Raw genomic sequence first — 18,587 nt, forward strand, 5'->3', positions numbered from 1 at the left:
TAGTATTTAGTCATCATTCTAATGAGTGTCAGGAAAATTCCCCAGCATTTATATCCATACAGATAGCAGTGGTAGCTTAATCCAGGCACAATGGAAAAGTTACTGCTCAAGGACAGGATGGAAGGTATAAAAGTTGTGGAACCACCCTGTTCTAGTTAAATAATTCCATCTTGATCGTGTGTGGGCTCCATCTGACTTTTTTCATCGGAATTTCCGACACACAAAGTTTGAGAGCAGGATCTAAAATTTTCTGACAACAAAATCCGATCGTTTAAATTTCGCTCGTGTGTAGACAATTCTGACGGGCAAAGTGTCACGCATGCTCAGAATAAATTATGAGCTGAAAACTATTGGCTACTGGCCTCTTTATAGTCCTGTCATACGTGTTTTACGTCACCTCGTTCTGAATGTTCTGATTTTCCAACAACTTTGTGTGACCGTGTGTATGCAAGACAAGTTTGGGCCGAAATCCGTCTGAAAAAATCTGACGGATTTTGTTGTCGGAATGTCTGACCGTGTGTACAGGGCATTAATCCTTTGATTTACATGGCTAGGGCAGAGATGTTAAAATGGTATTATAGATGGAAAAAGACGGTGATGATGGCATTCCCTTTTGATGAAGATCACCTCTTTTATGCCTCTTGAAAAGCATTGTTTCAAAATGTGCACCTCACTGTCCTCAAAAAGAATGACAATTTTCTTAAAGGTGTAGAAAATTGCTGAGTCTTTACCTGTAGAACTTTCAATCCATGTACCTTGTTTACTAATTCTTGGGATTTCTGAATGTGCTGTACTGTGTTGGCAACTAAATATTATAAGATAGTAGCCAGATATTTAGCAATGTTACAGGGCATGAGACAGAGATGATTCTGCTGACAATTGACCTTGAATCTGTGCATGCGTGATGTAGATTCCCCAGGATAGAAATGGTGCTATGATCGGATCAATGGTGTTTACCTTTTCTAGCTATTGTAAACTGCATATCACCTTTTTTTATAACTGCTAGGAGGTCTGTCTTTAATGACTCATAAGTGTTGGCATCACTGAGAAGAGTAAAGCATTTCAAATTGACCTTTCCTAAAAGCATATAGAGAGTTTGTCTTTCATATCCAGTGTCAGATGATTGTATAAACCTGACAGTATATCCTTATGTACAATGGGGAGAATATACACTATCAACACAGAATCATTGTTAGGAAACACCATAATAAAATGGATGATACTCATGTAGTTATGCTGGTTGTTTTTAGAATTTGCTATCAATTTAGGACTGGTAACATGTAAGGGTGCCTATCACTTTCTTTTAAAGAGGGAAAAATTCTTAGAAGGAATTCTGATTTTGTGTATGATATTCAATGATTTTCTAAGAGATAATTTAGATGGAATTGAGGGCCCCCAATGGGCCCCCAATGTGTCCTTGCACAATTAAACAAACCAGAAATAGGCAGTAAATTGTAAGGCCGCGTACACACGGGCGGACTGTTCGCCCAACTTTGTCCGCTGAACAGTGTTTGGGCGGACAGTCCGCTCGTGTGTGGGCTTTCAGCGGACAGTTTCAGCGGACAGTCTGACGAACAAGGTTTTTCGGAAATTCCGTAAAACTGTCCGCAGGCTTGTTCGACAAACTAAGTTCCGCGCATGCTCAGAAAGGCTTAACACGCCGAAAGTTATAATGCAGTGTATAGGACGTCGTATTTTTCGTCCCGTCATACGTGCCGTTCACGTCATCGCGCACTGTTTCAGCAAACTGTTCGTTCGTCGTGTGTGGCCATGTCCGTCCATGCTAATTTTGAGCGGACTGTTTGCCGAAACTGTTTGACGGACAAAGTTGGGCGAACAGTCCCCGCGTGTGTACGCGGCCTAACACACATTGGGGGGTCTGCACCAGCCTCAGGTAAATCTGAAATTCTAGTGTGCTATGATCCATAGATACAGTATATATACAGTATATAGATACAATACATGCAAATCTCCTGTAAAACTTGAGCTTTTTCACTACCATATCCCAGGTAAACTTATTGCTCATCGTGGCTGCTTATTACACTTAAAGTTGCAAGATAGAGCTGTGGGAGGTGGGAGAGAATATATGGGTCTCCATGGGGAGCATTTCCTTACTTTCCCTTAATTTCTTTTCTGTTCTGTACAACAACTGTTAAAAATGAGGTGCATTGCAATTTTTCAAATGGGGACACAAAACAACAAACTTTTCCCCGCTACATCAAAAATGTCAAAATAAAAGAAGTTTGACTGTATTCAGGTTTAAAAAAAAAAAAAAATTAAGAAAATCACAATTATTGAATGCACATTACAAATAAAAGGCTGATTCAAGGTAACAATGTACCTTAACACTAGTAAAATGAAAAATGCGCTAAATATTTTTCAATAATGTCCTGAAAATATTTCAGATCAGAAAAGCTTTGAACTGTATATTGCATACATTTCAGAGAATTTCCTTTTCTGCGCTTGATCAGACATTGTTTTCCATTTTTTATTTATTTTTTGCCAGCAACTGAGGTCATTTTGCTGTAAAAGTTGTATTCAAGAGGTGACGTTTTTACGTACCCTGTCCTTTTCATTATGTGAACAAAATGTTTAATTTGTAGTGGAAAATGAAATGTTCATGCAGCTAAGAGATTTCATGGTGCATTATTTCCATATAAAAGAAGGGTGCTGAATAATTTCTTGTAATAATAGCATGATGAGTGTCATGCCACATTTCCAGAGCTGAGGTGCAAAGTATATAGTTATTCTGTATCAGCTGATTGCAAGAATTGTTTTATCAGAGGATTAGGAATGGGGTAAATCATTGAAGAGACTTTCCTTTTAGTACTTTATAATAAAATGTATATATCAGGAGTAATGTTGCTATTCTTGAGGTAACTGTAGATAATCGATGTCTGTGGCTACCTTCAGACCTTAGCTAATGTTTCCTGTGAGAAAAAAATACACTATCAGCCCAATTACTTAATTGGGATAAAAAGTAAAAAAATTAATTATATAAACTAATATCAGCACTTACAGGAGACTGCATTAAAAACTGATATATACTTTCATAAGAACATAAACTAAGCTTGTTTTTTTTTTTTTTTGCTTCTTCAATTTTTAGTGCTTAGATTATTAAAGAACATCAAACAATTGTCTTTTAGAGTTAGTCCAGCCAACAGTAATAATTTTGGTTATAGGTGTACCCCTCTGGGCCAAGTGCCCTAGTGTTTAATTCATTTATTTATTTATTTATAAAATTTTTGGAGTTGCTGGTTTTTCTGACATTCTACCCACCAAACTTGCAATATTACTATGTGCTATAAAAGGGTATTCACTGACATTCTTGTGTTACCACTCCTCTTGTTACATTCTCAATAGTATACAAAAAATCCAACATGGAAAATGTATAATTGGTGTGGCAGGTTTGCAGATTTTGGAAATTGAGTGATATATATATAATCTGCTTTTGGTGATGCTAGCTCACCTTACACCTTCAAAATTGAATTGATTGCATTGCCTTGAGGTGGCAATCAAACACCTTTGGTATAAATGTGCCAGATCCTACAAAATCTGTAAATACTGGAATTGGAAATAATGGACTTTATAGGCATGTATAAAAATAATAACAAATTTTGATAGTTCACATAAAATTCATACATATATAACACATTGATTGGTAAAAAGATATAGGACACAATGGTTTTTCCTGGAGGATATACTCAATCATATACTTCCTGTGGGGCAATACTAGGAGTATCATGAAAATGCCCACACTGAGGTATATGCATTTCTCTTGGTTGTTCCCACAGTCCTCATGAATTAAAAAAAATACTTGTGACCTGAACTGTAGCTTCTTCATGAGCTTCAGAAAAACATACTTTAATTAGAATACAATATAAATTATGAATATTAAAGTACAAATGGCATATGTATACACAATATACATTAACTCACCAATGGTATAGTGCTTTAACAAGGGGTTTCAATGCTCACCTAAATCAGGGAAATTGTGACTGCAAAAAAGCCCCCTCCGAAGAGGAGGTAATAACTGAGGACCCTGATGCTGAACAACAGCCAGGAGTCAGCACATATGTCGGGATGTGGGGATGCACAGGATAACTATGGATGTAAATTGTATATAAATAAGTACTAGTAAATACTTCAGTTGGTATTCGGGTAAACTACAATTCTAAGTTCCACACCCACATATCAGTTGATATATAGCCACAACTGTTCACATCACTTTAAACCAGGTTCTTCCTTGTCTATAGAAAAAAACATAGAGTTTGTCCTCCCAGGGTCTTTGACCATTTAATGATAGATGCTAAATCATAACTTTTATTAAAAAAGGGAAAAGAGGGTAACTAACAAAAAACAAAAGTACCTTGGGTTTTCACTGATCGGGGATGGAAGGATTCAGTCACAGTGATGTGTGCACATTAGAATGAAGTGTGCATACAGAGCTCTTAGATCCACTTTCTTACAGGGCGGAGGAAAAAGGGATGTCATAAAGATATATATGCAGTGCCTTGCGAAAGTATTCGGCCCACTTGAACTTTTCAACCTTTTGCCACATTTCAGGCTTCGAACATAAAGATATAAAAACATTTTTTTTGTGAAGAATCACCAACAAGTGGGACACAATTGTGAAGTGGAATGAAATCTATTGGATTTTTGAAACTTTTTTAACTAATAAAAAAATGAAAAGTGGGGCGTGCAAAATTATTCGGCCCCCTTGCGTTAATACTTTGTAGAGCCACCTTTTGCTGTGATTACAGTTGTAAGTCGCTTGGGGTATGTCTCTATCAGTTTTGCACATCGAGAGACTGAAATTCTTGCCCATTCTTCCTTGCAAAACAGCTTGAGCTCAGTGAGGTTGGATTGAGAGAGTTTGTGAACAGCAGTTTTCAGCTCTTTCCACAGATTCTCGATTGGATTCAGGTCTGGACTTTGACTTGGCCATTCTAACACCTGGATATGTTTATTTGTGAACCATTCCTTTGTAGATTTTGCTGTATGTTTGGGATCATTGTCTTGTTGGAAGATAAATCTCCGTCCCAGTTTCAGGTCTTTTGCAGACTCCAACAGGTTTTCATCCAGAATGGTCCTGTATTTGGCTGCATCCATCTTCCTCTGAATTTTAACCATTTTCCCTGTCCCTGCTGAAGAAAAGCAGGCCCAAACCATGATGCTGCCACCACCATGTTTGACAGTGGGGATGGTGTGTTGAGGGTGATGAGCTGTGTTGCTTTTACGCCAAACATATCGTTTTGCATTGTGGGCAAAAAGTTTGATTTTGGTTTCATCTGACCAGAGCACCTTCTTCCACATGTTTGGTGTGTCTCCCAGGTGGCTTGTGGCAAACTTTAGACGAGACTTTTTATGGATATCTTTCTTCTTGCCACTCTTCCATAAAGGCCAGATTTGTGCAGTGTACGACTGATTGTTGTCCTATGGACAGACTCTCCCACCTCAGCTGTAGTTCTCTGCGGTTCATCCAGAGTGATCATGGGCCTCTTGGCTGCATCTCTGATCAGTCTTCTCCTTGTCTGAGCTGAAAGTTTAGAGGGACGGCCAGGTCTTGGTAGATTTGCAGTGGTCTGATACTCCTTCCATTTCAAAATGATCGCTTGCACAGTGCTCCTTGGGATGTTTAAAGCTTGGGAAATCTTTTTGTATCCAAATCCGGCTTTAAACTTCTCCACAACAGTATCACGGACCTGCCTGGTGTGTTCCTTGGTCTTCATGATGCTCTCTGCGCTTTCAACAGAACTCTGAGACTATCACAGAGCAGGTGCATTTATACAGAGACTTGATTACACACAGGTGGATTCTATTTATCACCATCAGTCATTCAGGACAACATTGGATCATTCAGAGATCCTCGCTGAACTTCTGGAGTGAGTTTGCTGCACTGAAAGTAAAGGGGCCGAATAATTTTGCACGCACCACTTTTCAGTTTTTTATTTGCTAAAAAAGTTTAAAATATCCAATAGATTTCGTTCCACTTCACAATTGTGTCCCACTTGTTGGTGATTCACAAAAAATTAAAATTTTATATCTTTATGTTTGAAGTCTGAAATGTGGCAAAAGGTTGACAAGTTCAAGGGGGCCGATTACTTTCGCAAGGCACTATATATATATATATATATATATATATATATATATATATGGGATAAAATAGCCGCTTTGCTAGCACCAAAAGCATGGTGCATAGTAAAGTATCTGGAGTTATGGTGATTCTGTGTTCCGAGTGTGGGGCTGCCTATTTGCCATTTTACGAGGTGTGATGGACATCCACTTCCCTCACAGCACCCGGGGAATGGTGTCCTCGCATTTCCTCATGGCTAGGCATTAATATACTATTAATATATATATATATATATATATATATATATATTAATATATAATGTTACTGCCTAGCCATTAGTAAATGTAGCCACTACACAGGTCCCTCAAAGGAAGGGCCGGTATGATAGCACCTTATTGATACCCGATGGCTTGGTTGCTTCAAGACACTCAATCCAGAATGTCTCCTTCTGGAGAATGCGTTTATCCCAGTTGCCGCCATGTGGGTCTTGAGGTTTCACTTCCAAAAAAATAACGTTGACAAAGGTGGTATCAAATTTGTAGTACAAGTATTTTGGCATATTGGGACTAGTAGATATGTTCATATATGTATTATTTAAGCTGGTGAATCGCCTTGCCTACATCACTCCCTGCGTATTGCAAGTGGCATGGAAATGTGGGTAAAACATTTCCACATTGAGCAGATGAATTCTTGTTTGTACCCATGGGCAATAAGCGCACTGTCTGCAAGTAGATATTCCTTGGTTTATCAGTGTGGTATTGTTATTTGGTATGCATTGACTTGTTGTGATTTTATTACCTATTGAGGGGCTTTTGCAGAATAATATTTCTGGGGTGTCTCTAACGTATTTATGAAGAATGGCGTATTCACTTAGAAGATGCCATCGATTTTTGCATACATGTTGGAAGTTGTTGGTGCTGGGCAGAATATCTGGTGATGAACTTAATAGTCTGATGTTTTGAATTAGACTTCAGAATAAATCAATGAGTTCCTATCGCTATTTAGAGCTTTATTGTATACCTTCCTAAGTAAGCTTTTACTGTATCCCCACTTCTGCAGGCATGAACGAAGCTCTGCTGCTTGCATCCTAAAATCAAATTCATGTGTACAATTCCACTGAAGGTGGATGTACTGAGCATAAGGTATGCTATGCACAAGAGAGATAGGGTGTCTGCTCTGTGCATGCAGCAGCGTATTGCCCACAATGCTTTTCCGATAATGTTTTGTGGCTAGATTATTGGATACATCTTTGTATATCAATAAATACAAGAACAATATGGTCTTCTTATGCCAATTCACCATAAATTTCATATTGAACCGATTAGTGTTAAGCTGGTGCATAAATTTCTGTAGTGATTCAACAGTACCTGTCCAGATCAAAAGGATATCATTGATATACCTAAACCAGCATATTGCTTGGTCCAGGTATCGACTAAATGCCTCGTTTGAAAAGATCTCACGTCCCCCCCCCCCAGGTACAGGGTGGCATATTCCAGGGCACAGCAGGTGCCCATGGCAACGTCCTGTACCTGGAGGTAGTGAAAATCAAGGAATGAGAACCAATTGTGTTTGAGGATGTAAGATAACAGCCTCAGCACAAATGATCATAAATTGTATTGTATTCTAATTAAAGTATGTTCTTCTAACTAGAAACATTGAAGCTCCTAAAGGAACAACAGTTCGGGTCGCAAAATATGAGGACTGTGGGAACAACCAAGAGAAATACACCTCTGTGGGCATTTTCTTGATACTTCTAATATTGCCCCACAGGAAGTTTATGATTCAGTATATTCTCCAGGAAAAACCATTGTGTCCTATGTCTTTTTAACCAATCAATGTGTTGTATATGTATGACTTTTATGTGAACTACTAAAATTAGTTTTTATTTTTATACGTGCCTATAAAGTTCATTATTCCCAAATCCAGTATTTACCCCTTACATCTTCAATTGGACACTCTGTAAGTGAGATCTTTGAGTTTGAATGCATACCTCCTGTGGTTATTGTTACAGGGTTCAATGCTACGGATTGTTTTTCTATTTTTTTTTTAGATTATAAAAAAGGGAGAGCTCATGGTTGGGGTTTCCAAGACTCAAGCTGGCCATAGAAGCATAGAAGATTGGAGGAATCCTTTCCCTGTACTATTGTATTATGACAGCGGGGATTCTTCCACTGTCGGAATACACTAATCAGCACTGCGACCGATTGGCTAACCAAATAAAGGGTTCTGCTAAGTGGGAATGGTGATAGATGGATTGAAATTCAGTCAGTCACTGCTCAAATGCCTGAATTTTTATCCATACATGGCTGAAAGAAGCAGGGGACTAGATTAGCCCACCAGACACCTCCTATTACTAAAATATTACTATTAAATGGATTTATCTCCTGGATATTCAAGGATCCACTAAAAAATTAAAGACAGTTTTTGAGCAGATGACCACAGTGAACCTGTGGCCAAGCTATAAACACTCAAGTATTCACTTAAGTCTGGTACACGCTAATAGGTTTTTTTTTTCGTTCAATCAAGCAGGTTGAGCGAGAAAAAAAACCTGCCAGCTCTGGTTGAAGTTAGTACTGTGATCTACCCTACTGAGCTGTTGTGTTCTGACAGGGGGATGCCCCTCACCAGAACACTCCAGGCAGTGCTCTTTGCCATTGGCTAAGAGCGCTGATCTGAAGCCAGTTGGCTGCTGGTTTTCCAGCATGCTCGTCCGACAGAAGTCGGCCAGGTGGATGGCTTCTGATGTACTGGCTGACATACACATGGGCCAAATGTTCAATTAAAAACAGCCAATGTCTCCTGACCTTCAGCCTGTGTGTACTAGGCATTATTCTTGATGTGTTGTAGTCAGATTTTTAGCAGCTTTATCTTACTATGTTTTCTCTCTCAGCAGGGGCTTGGTAGCCTTTCACCCTTTTAATGTTAACAAAGAATAGGCACACTGTGTTTACATTGGAGGCTGGACCACCACTGACAATCTGTCTAAAACCTGATCAGAGTACCTTTATTGCCATTATATGGTTTGAAGAATAATTGCTTAAGAGTATCTGGAGCTAGTGAGGGGCTTATTTACAGTAAGAGCTTATTTACCACTTGTTAAGATAATGTAAATACTTAAATGTCCATAGTCTGGTACAAATAGATGTTAAGGCCATAATTATGCTAAAGCTGGGTATGCACAATTTCACTCTGTGTTTACCCTTGTCTGTTCAACAGCTTCTTCTGAAAACAAGCATGTGATTATCACATGCAGACAATGGCAGCAGTGCTGATCAGTGTATTCTGGAAGGGGGGAGTCCCTGCTGTCAAAATACAATAGTGCATTGGGTGAGATTCCCACATCCAGATCATTTGTCAGTTTTATTTTCATTTAATTTAATTTAATTTAATTTTAATTTAATTTAATTTTTAATAAAAAAAAAAACTGCCCGTGTATCCCCTGCTTTAGAATTTGACCCAAAATAGTTCTTCTGGCAAAATTCCCACTACGTCTCCTATTTATATGTACATGAAACATGATCTTAACACTCAGCAGTGAACCACTTTTAGTTCACATTCATGGATTAATGGGAATCTTTCACAAAAGAAGTAATCTGTGTGAGAGGACTCTGAAATGCACACTCATTTCCCTGGATCTAATATGGAACACATGAATTGAGGGACTACTTGCATTTGAGCTTGCCACAGAAGTCTCAGTGGGCCTAAATAAAAATATACTCATCTCAACCTACATACATTGTATGCAGTTAAGTAATCTAACCTCTACCAATCAAAATTCCCCTTAATGATCTTTCCCTACATTATCCAGAATATTCTGCTAATTTCATTATGCATATTGCAATATCTCCGGCGATCAAGTTCGTGGGATCTGCGATTCAACTCACGGAGCTTGCCACGGGCGTGCGCGCATGCTGCCTGCCTCTTAAAGGGCAACGTACAGGTACGTGATTCTGCCTGTACGAGCCCTTCTGCCGACGTATATCAAGGCAGTCGGCAAGCGGTTAACCTTTTCCAAAAACTAAACTTTGCAAACATTTTGTAAAATGGCACTTACCTTCCTTGCCTTACTATTGCTTACCAGGCTCACCTGACATGTTTAATGTGGAACGTGAAAAGGGAGGGAGTGGGCCAACTATTGATTATGTCAAGCCAGTATTTACATGACAGAACCCTCTGGGGTTTGAGAGACCCCCAGAAGACATTGCAATATATGTACAGGCACTGAAAGGCATCTGATTTTCATTCTGTTCCAGGTTTGTAGAACTTTGTGTGTAGAAATGGTTGCTTTAATATAACTGCCTTTCTACAATTATCTTTTCTGCAATAACTGCTTGTTGTTGTTTTTTTTTTTTTCAGATGAAGTTGTCTATTTTTTTCTCTCCCTCTTTCGCTCATTTCCCTGCCTTCTAGCTCTTTATAAGTGATCAGGCTTTCTTCTCTGCCACCTGGGAGGTCATGCTGTTGCGGAAATGGCAGAGAGGGGCTGGCATGTTTTCCTTGTCCTTTTGATCATGTTACAATGCACTGACAGTATTAAGGTTCTCTCACTGTGAGCTTCATAAATATGTATAAACAGTATAGTGATGTAGATATGAGCACTGTATTTTCATTTATTGCTTTTCTGAACTCCACATTTTTAGGATCTGTTGGCAGCCTGATTGGAAATGTATGGAACACTTGTTTCAGTTCTTCACACGATTCAAAAACACAGTGTTATTGGTGTGATAAATGATAGCGTAAATTAAAATAAACATTTGAAATCCTGTGAAACACTGACTGATGCATGTTATCATAATTCGTGATGAGATAAATGTACCTGGGTTTTGTACAGGGTAGTTTAGTGAACTCTACAAATATCTGAATGCCGAATCGGCACCACAATAAAGTCAATGGGAGCCGAATCTTAGAAATAAGTCATGACAATTTACTAGGCTTGTGGTTAATGTACTGTAGAAACAAAATACATGAAGGACTGGTCTCTAACCTGGTGGAAATGTTACAATGAATGGATTAACGGTCTAGCGCTAAACATGACAAGTGTTAACACACATTTAGGTGTGTTTAGATGAGTTTACAAGCATCACGTGTTTTTCTGCCCAAACTCTACTACTCCTGGAAAAAAACCCTGATAGGCTGGTTGTACTGAAGTTGACCGATAGATCTACTTCAGTACAACCAGCCTGCCCATTGATGGATCAAAATTCATCTGGTTCCTTCTGAACTGGCCAAATTTCAATCTGCTGATGGCTTGCTTAAAAGAGAAGTCCAGAAAGTCATTTTGCACTCCTGTGACACGTTTTCAGTGGAGAGTAGTCTGAAGTCCGCTTTCCACTGACGTCACTGCCATCAGTCGAGGCAGCACATCATCCCAACTTCCCAAGTCTGGATCCGCCAGCTGCGTGACTGATGGCAGTCACAGAGAGCTGTTGAGACACAGAGACGGCCGCTCCCCACCCCTCAGCTCAGTGCTCCAGTGAGTGGAGAAGCAGAGAGAAGAGACGCTGACTGACAGGCAGCAACTCTCCTTTCTGGGATCTGTGAGAACTGAGCCATCGGTAAGGTTTGGTGGCTTGGTTCTTAGTACTGGGACAGCGGAGGACAGATGCAGCATCGGTCTGGTCTGATGCTGCATCTACCTAGGTAAGTATGAATCTAAAATAAAAAAAACTCTTTTAACCCCTTCCCGACCACCGCACGATGATATAGGTTGGCAGAATGGCACGGGTAGGCAAAAGGGCGTACAGGTACGTCCCATTTAAGATTGTGGGCACGCGCCCCTGCTGCATGCTCCAGGAGCATGACCGCGGGTCCCGTACATTAACCACAAGCCTAGTAAATTGTCATGACTTATTTCTAAGATTCGGCTCCCATTGACTTTATTGTGGTGCCGATTCGGCATTCAGATATTTGTAGAGTCATCGGGAGCAGTGATCGCTGTCGTGTGCATAGTAGCCATCCCCCACAGTTAGAATCACTCCCTAGGACACACTTAACCCCTTTATCGCCCCCTAGTGGTTAACCCCTTCCCTGCCATGGTCATTTACATAGTAATCAGTGCATTTTTATAGAACTGATCACTGTATAAATGACAATGGTCCCAAAATAGTGTCAAAAAGTGTCTGATGTGTCCACCATAATGTCGCAGTCCCGATAAAAATTGCAGATCGCCGACATTACTAAAAAAAATAAATAATAATAAAAAGGCCATAAAAGGATCCCCTATTTTGTAGACACTATAACTTTTGCGCAAACCAATCAATATACGCTTATTGCAATTTTTTTTACCAAAAATATGTAGAAGAATACATATCGGCTTAAACTGAGGAAAAACATTTTTTTTTATATTTTTTTGTGGATATTTATTATAGGAAAAAGTAAAAAATATTGAGTTTTTTTTCAAAATTGTCGCACTTTTTTTGTTTATAACACAAAAAATAAAAACCACACAGGTGATCAAATACCCCCAAAGGAAAGCTCTATTTGTAAGGAAAAAAAAACATCAATTTTGTTTGGGTGCAACATTGCATGACTACGCAATTGTCAGTTAAAGTGACACAGTGTTGAATCGCAAAAAAGTGCTCTGGTCAGGAAGGGGGTAAATCCTTCCGGGGCTGAAGTGGTTAAGGGTCAGGGTTATTTTTTCAGCATGACTGGCTGTTATCAATCCTGGCTGTGTTCCCTTCCCTGACTATGATTTCTTTGTAACTGTGCTTAATTTAATTAGAGGCAATATTGTGTGTAAGCCATAAATGAGGTAAAACAATAATTGAACAGGTTTATTGAAGAAGGAATGTTTTGTAAAAAATAATTAGCAAAATATGTGTGTTTACATTTATGTTTAATTAACTTTAAAGTGTTACTAAACCCACAACAGTAAAATCAGTCTGTATACGCAGTAAAGCACCCTTGTTATACTCACTGTGGAACCTAAGATCCCTATGTCCGGGGGTCACCTTCCCTTAATGCGGAAGTTCTATTTTTGGGTGGAACTTCGCTTTAAAACATTTTTAAATCTAAGAATTTTTATTAAAATCCCAGCCATAAATTTCTTTGTTTTAGCACTTCCTATTACAATGTGACAACTGCCCCCTGTGTTGTCATTCTTGCCACATGAGCTTCTAATAGAGATCCCAAGTGGCTCATTTAATGTACATTGCATGCATATAGACAAAACGTAGTTGCCCAGAGGTTGTATTGTGAGATATTTGCAGTAGTGAGATGCAATAAAGGAAAAGAAAATAGATAAAACATTTTTTTTTTTAAAGTATATGATGCACAGTGATTTAGCAAGCTAACTGTTATTTAGTTACATCTTCTTTTACTACATAAGTAGTAAAAAGTTGTATTCACTTTGCTACATGGACATTCACTTTGCCAAATTAACTTTGACTTTGCTAGATGACTAGTGTCCACTGCTATAGTAAACTGACCACAATATATTATTTCACTTGGGAGCGTGTATCTGATATTATATTTTGGTTGAAGACTTTAAAAAGATGTACTCAAGAAGGGCACTGAAGTATATTTGTCCTGTATATTTCAGAAGGCATTTTCTATTAGCACAAGCTTTTGTGTTCATGTTGGAAATAAACAGATTCTTGCTGTCATTGTTTTTGCACTAGACAATGAAAATGTAGGGTTGCTTAGGGTAGCCCATTCTTACTCCAACAATTTTTCTCAAGGAGCCAGTCCTGTACACATTGTTATACATTTGAAAGTGTCTTCCAAAACAGTTGTTGAACTATAAACTTGAGTATGCCTGGTGAATTTATGTAGACTTCACTGGAATAAAACTCTGACTATTTTAGACAAAAAGCCTATGTACATTAAATTAATTTCATGCTCCAAATGTCCTGTATTTTAGACAAAGGAGCTCCAGATACAGTTCCAGTATGTTCTAGGTTTAAAAGGCTTACATAAAATATTTGTCAAATCCTAATGGATGAAACAAATGGTGAAAGTGGTATGAATTACCCAGAGACTCATTTATAATTGACCAAATAGCAGCAAGTTAGGAAACAATCAGAGTTGTTTAGACCGGTAAAACCTGCATTTGTTTGATCACAAAGCTAGTTTTTACATTTAATATGTCTACTTGAACAATTACTTTTTTTATAAAGCTTTGGCCTTGAAGTAAAAATAAATAAACGCAGCAAAGAAAAAAAAAAGAGCTAAAATGGCATTATCTTCAAATATTGTGTTAAGAATGACATAATTGATGTACATACGCTAAGAATTCTTATTTTAAAATACCAATCATATCAGCTTCAACTTTGTTAGAGAACTGTTTGTTTCCTTTACTTAAATGGGAAATTATGCTGATCCTCCCCCTTCCCCTTTCCTTATCTATTTCTGGTATAGAACCTAGGTGATCCCAGTGCAAGTTATCACCCCACCTGCAACCTCCTGGTACATGCCACAGGTCCCAGGAGGCTGTAGGACCATTCACATAGCGGAGCACAGCTTGCACATGTGCAGTGGCTTTCCGCAGTCAACATGGAGATCCTGAAGACATGAAGACCAGCGAATAACCGACCTGGTTAAGGCCATCGCTGGATCCCTGTCTCTTTGTTAAAAGTCAGTTAAAAGTCAGTATTTCTATATGGTTAGTTTTTTTTTTTAATGACTGAAGAACCTGTTTCATGGCAATTTTAGATGGTGATAGACAATAATGGAAGCAAAAATGTAGGAGATTCCGTTATCTTTACTTATCCCTAATAAAATAATCAGAGCTGTTTTGGTGTAACTAAAATGATGGTGGGTTGAACCACAGAAAAGATTGGTTCCACTCACTATCCACTATGTCACTACTCTGTCTCTGAGTATTTAAGTAGGAATACTCAGAAATTTAAAAAAATCACTTTAATATTTGCTTGCATTATTGTTACCAGTACCCAATTTAGTATCAGCAACTTCATTATTGTACTTTTCCAGGCTGCCTTTTTTTTTTTTTTTTGTGACAATGACAGTAACAATAAAGAAACATTTAGTTATCCAGCTGAAAGTGTGACATTTTTCCTAGGGTCTTGTTGGAGTTACTAGAACAACTCACCTCTGGAGAATGAGTAACCTTTATGTGCCTTATGAAGCTAACTTGCTCTCTATAATGATTACGGTGATATTTCTGCTAATAAATATTTGAACTCTGAACTCTGAATTTAATTATCCACTACACTACTGCTCCATACATTATCTTATTACAAACTGATGAAATTGGTTGAGGGTTCATTCATATCTTTGCAGCGTGGTAATGTGTGGTCACATTAATGACTTGTGTTAATGCAACATGTCTTAAGCCTAGGTTCACACTTTGGCGTCTTGTGCGGGCCACATGTATGCAGTCACAGCAGCCCATTCATTTGAAAGGGCTACTGTGCCTTAAAAATGCAGGGGAAAGGCCCCTGTACCTTCCTATAGAAATCACAGCTTGCATGGATTAATGGAACCTGCATTTTGTATGTGGGGGGTTTCAGCTGTGGGATGAAACCTGAGTCCCACATTGGTTTCCACCCCAACAAGTATGAACCAAGCCTTATGCATGATAATGTGCAAATTATGATGAGGGCTACTTCAATGCTCAGCTGTAGTTCCATATTATACACATGTGGTTTGGACATTCATCTAATATTTGTGTAGATTTTCCCCACATGTTTCAGGTTTCCACCAAATTTCAAAACACACTAGTGGGTTATATGATATGCACTCTCCAGCTTTTGTGCACATATGTAGGGGCAACCAGTGTCTTCCCAGGGCAGTACCATTAGAAATGTTCCTTTAGGAATGCTGCATCAGTTCAGTGTTTTTCAGAAAGAGTAGAAAAAGGATGATACGCTTTAAATTAAAAAATAAAATAAAAAATAGAAATGCTGTATATGGTATCATTGTTTAACACTGGTGTCCCCACAGCATACATTATCGTATAATGCCTTGTACACACGGTCGGACATTCCGACGGAAAAGATCCCATTGGATTATATTGTCAGAAAATCTGATCGTGTGTGGGATCTATCTGGCTTTTTCGGAGATTCTGACGGAAAAAATTTGAGAGAAGGATCTAAAATTTTCAGACAAAGAAATCCGATCGGACTTTTTCCAATTGTTTGTAGAGAATTCCAATTGGACAAAGTGCCACGCATGCTCAGATCAAATTACGAGACCAAAGCTATTGGCTACTAGCTTCAACATAGTCCCGTCATAACGAACGAACGTCATCACGTTCCAAACGATCAGAATCCGACCGTGTGTATGCAACACCAGTTTAGGACCAACACCAGTCAAAATCTGTCTGAAAAAATCTGACAGATTTTGAGGTCGGAATGTCCGACCGTGTGTTCAAGGCATAAGTCTTTCATATATATATATATATACCGTATATACTCGAGTATAGGCCGACCCGAATATAAGCCGAGGCCCCCAATTTACCCCCAAAAAAACTGGCAAACTTATTGACTCGTGTATAAGCCGAGGGTGAGACATGCCTGTCCATCCCTGTGTGTGTGTCCGTCCATCCCTGTGTGTCCGTCCATCCCTGTGTGTCCGTCCATCCCTGTGTGTCCGTCCATCCATCCCTGTGTGTGTGTGTGTCCATCCATCCATCCATCCCTGTGTGTGTGTGTCTCCATCCATCCATCCATCCATCCCTGTGTGTGTGTGTCTCCATCCATCCATCCATCCATCCATCCCTGTGTGTGTGTGTCTCCATCCATCCATCCATCCATCCATCCCTGTGTGTGTGTGTCTCCATCCATCCATCCATCCATCCCTGTGTGTGTGTGTCTCCATCCGTGTGTGTGTGTGTGTGTGTGTGTGTGTGTGTGTGTGTGTCCAGCCTACCTGTGTCCCGAGCCTTTGTCCCGAGCCTCCGTCCCGTGTCGTGCCTTGCCTTTGTCCCGTCCCGTCCCGTCCTGTCCCGTGCCGTGCCTTGCCTTGCCTCCGTCCCGTGCCCTCTTCGTCGGCGGCCATTGTAAAATTCAAAAGCCGCGCCTCCTCCTTCGCCTGTGATAGGCGGAACACTGAATTTCCCAGCAGCCTGTGTTCCGCCTATCACGGACGTCGTATCATCCTCGTCCGTAGTACGAGGATGAGAAGATGCCCGTGATAGGCGGAACACAGGCTGCTGGGAAATTCAGTGTTCCGCCTATCACAGGCGAAGGCGGAGCCGGAGGCGCGGCTTTTGAATCATAGAATGGCCGCTGTCTGTCTGCTCGACACGCTGATCGAGCGGGCAGACAGCGATGACTCGAGTATAAGCCGAGGGGGGCACTTTCAGCCTCAAAAAAGAGGCTGAAAATCTCGGCTTATACTCGAGTATATACGGTATATATATATATATATATATATATATATATATATATATATATATATATATATATACACTTAAAAACGTTCCAAAATATTTTGTGTATTGCACTGACAGATGATCAACTTGAAGTTCAGAAAGTAAAAAGGTTCAACTAAGGCCTGACTGCTGTAGAGTAAAAATATTTAAAGTGTAACTTTTAAAAATATTGATTACCTGGAGAACTCTGGCCAAAAGAAAAAGCATTACAGAAGCTGCATGACCCAGGTTCAAACTAATTCTAGTAGGCAACTATATCCGTAAAAAAAAAAAAAAAGTCCTGAGAGACTGATGCCGGGGTCACATATCTTCCATTTAAGCAGAAGTTGCAATTTAGTGATGAGTAGATTAATATTATTTTCTCAGAGCTAGAGCATATTACACTTAATTGCAGCTACTTACAACTTTAATCGTTTAGTTATATCCTGTGTGACTGCAACACATTACTACCTCTGAATTTCACAGCAATATATTCCTTCTGTGAGTGAGCATACAATACCATCTGCTCACAGGAGAGACTATACCCATGCACCATGCAGACACTGTATGCCAACAGGGATCTGTGTTATTTCTGACTAGTGCCAAATGTTACTGTCCAAGCTAAAAAATACTGTATAAAGAAAAATATATTTTCACAGATAGAACTGACTGAAAACATGTTTACTAGTTTTATATAGATAAAAATAAATAATATATTATTAAAAAAAAAAACTCCTTCGAAATTGTCTTATGCTCTTTTCATTTTTTTTATATATAGTAATAACACCTGAATTTAATTTTCCATTTTTATGTAGCGTTGTGAATACACTGTCTTCTTTCTTTATATTTTTTTTCTCTAAGGACTCATTTACATTACCTGCACAGAAAAACAATTTGTTTTCCTGGACAGGCTAGTGCCCCATTGTGCTCCAGTTTCAGGGTGTAGTGCCTTGCCTTTAATTCATTTCTATAAACCGCAGCTCATCTTCCTTAGAAATGGATAGAGAAATGGTGACTCCAGTATGTTTCTGAAAAATACATACAGCATAAGCATTTTGTTTCACAACACACTGCTTTGTTCCCAAGGGCTCCGATCTAGTATGAACAAGGCACATAGAAAGCAATTGCTATCCATGTGCCCTTGCAGAGATTTGTGTTTTCCTAGTGCAAAAAATGTCAGGTCTCTGCTCATCG

The 18,587-nt window shown here is 39.1% G+C and overlaps 1 protein-coding gene across 1 annotated transcript in view; it reads left to right on the forward strand.

Annotated features, from left to right (window-relative positions):
• GRM8 (glutamate metabotropic receptor 8) overlaps positions 1-18,587 on the forward strand; it is a 1,454,623-nt gene that overhangs the window by 490,452 nt on the left and 945,584 nt on the right. The window lies entirely within an intron of this gene.

The sequence above is a fragment of the Lithobates pipiens genome, unplaced genomic scaffold (genome assembly GCF_037356315.1).
Source record: "Lithobates pipiens isolate NorthernLeopardFrog02 unplaced genomic scaffold, aLitPip1_a1.2 Scaffold_8, whole genome shotgun sequence".
Classification (NCBI taxonomy): domain Eukaryota; kingdom Metazoa; phylum Chordata; class Amphibia; order Anura; family Ranidae; genus Lithobates; species Lithobates pipiens.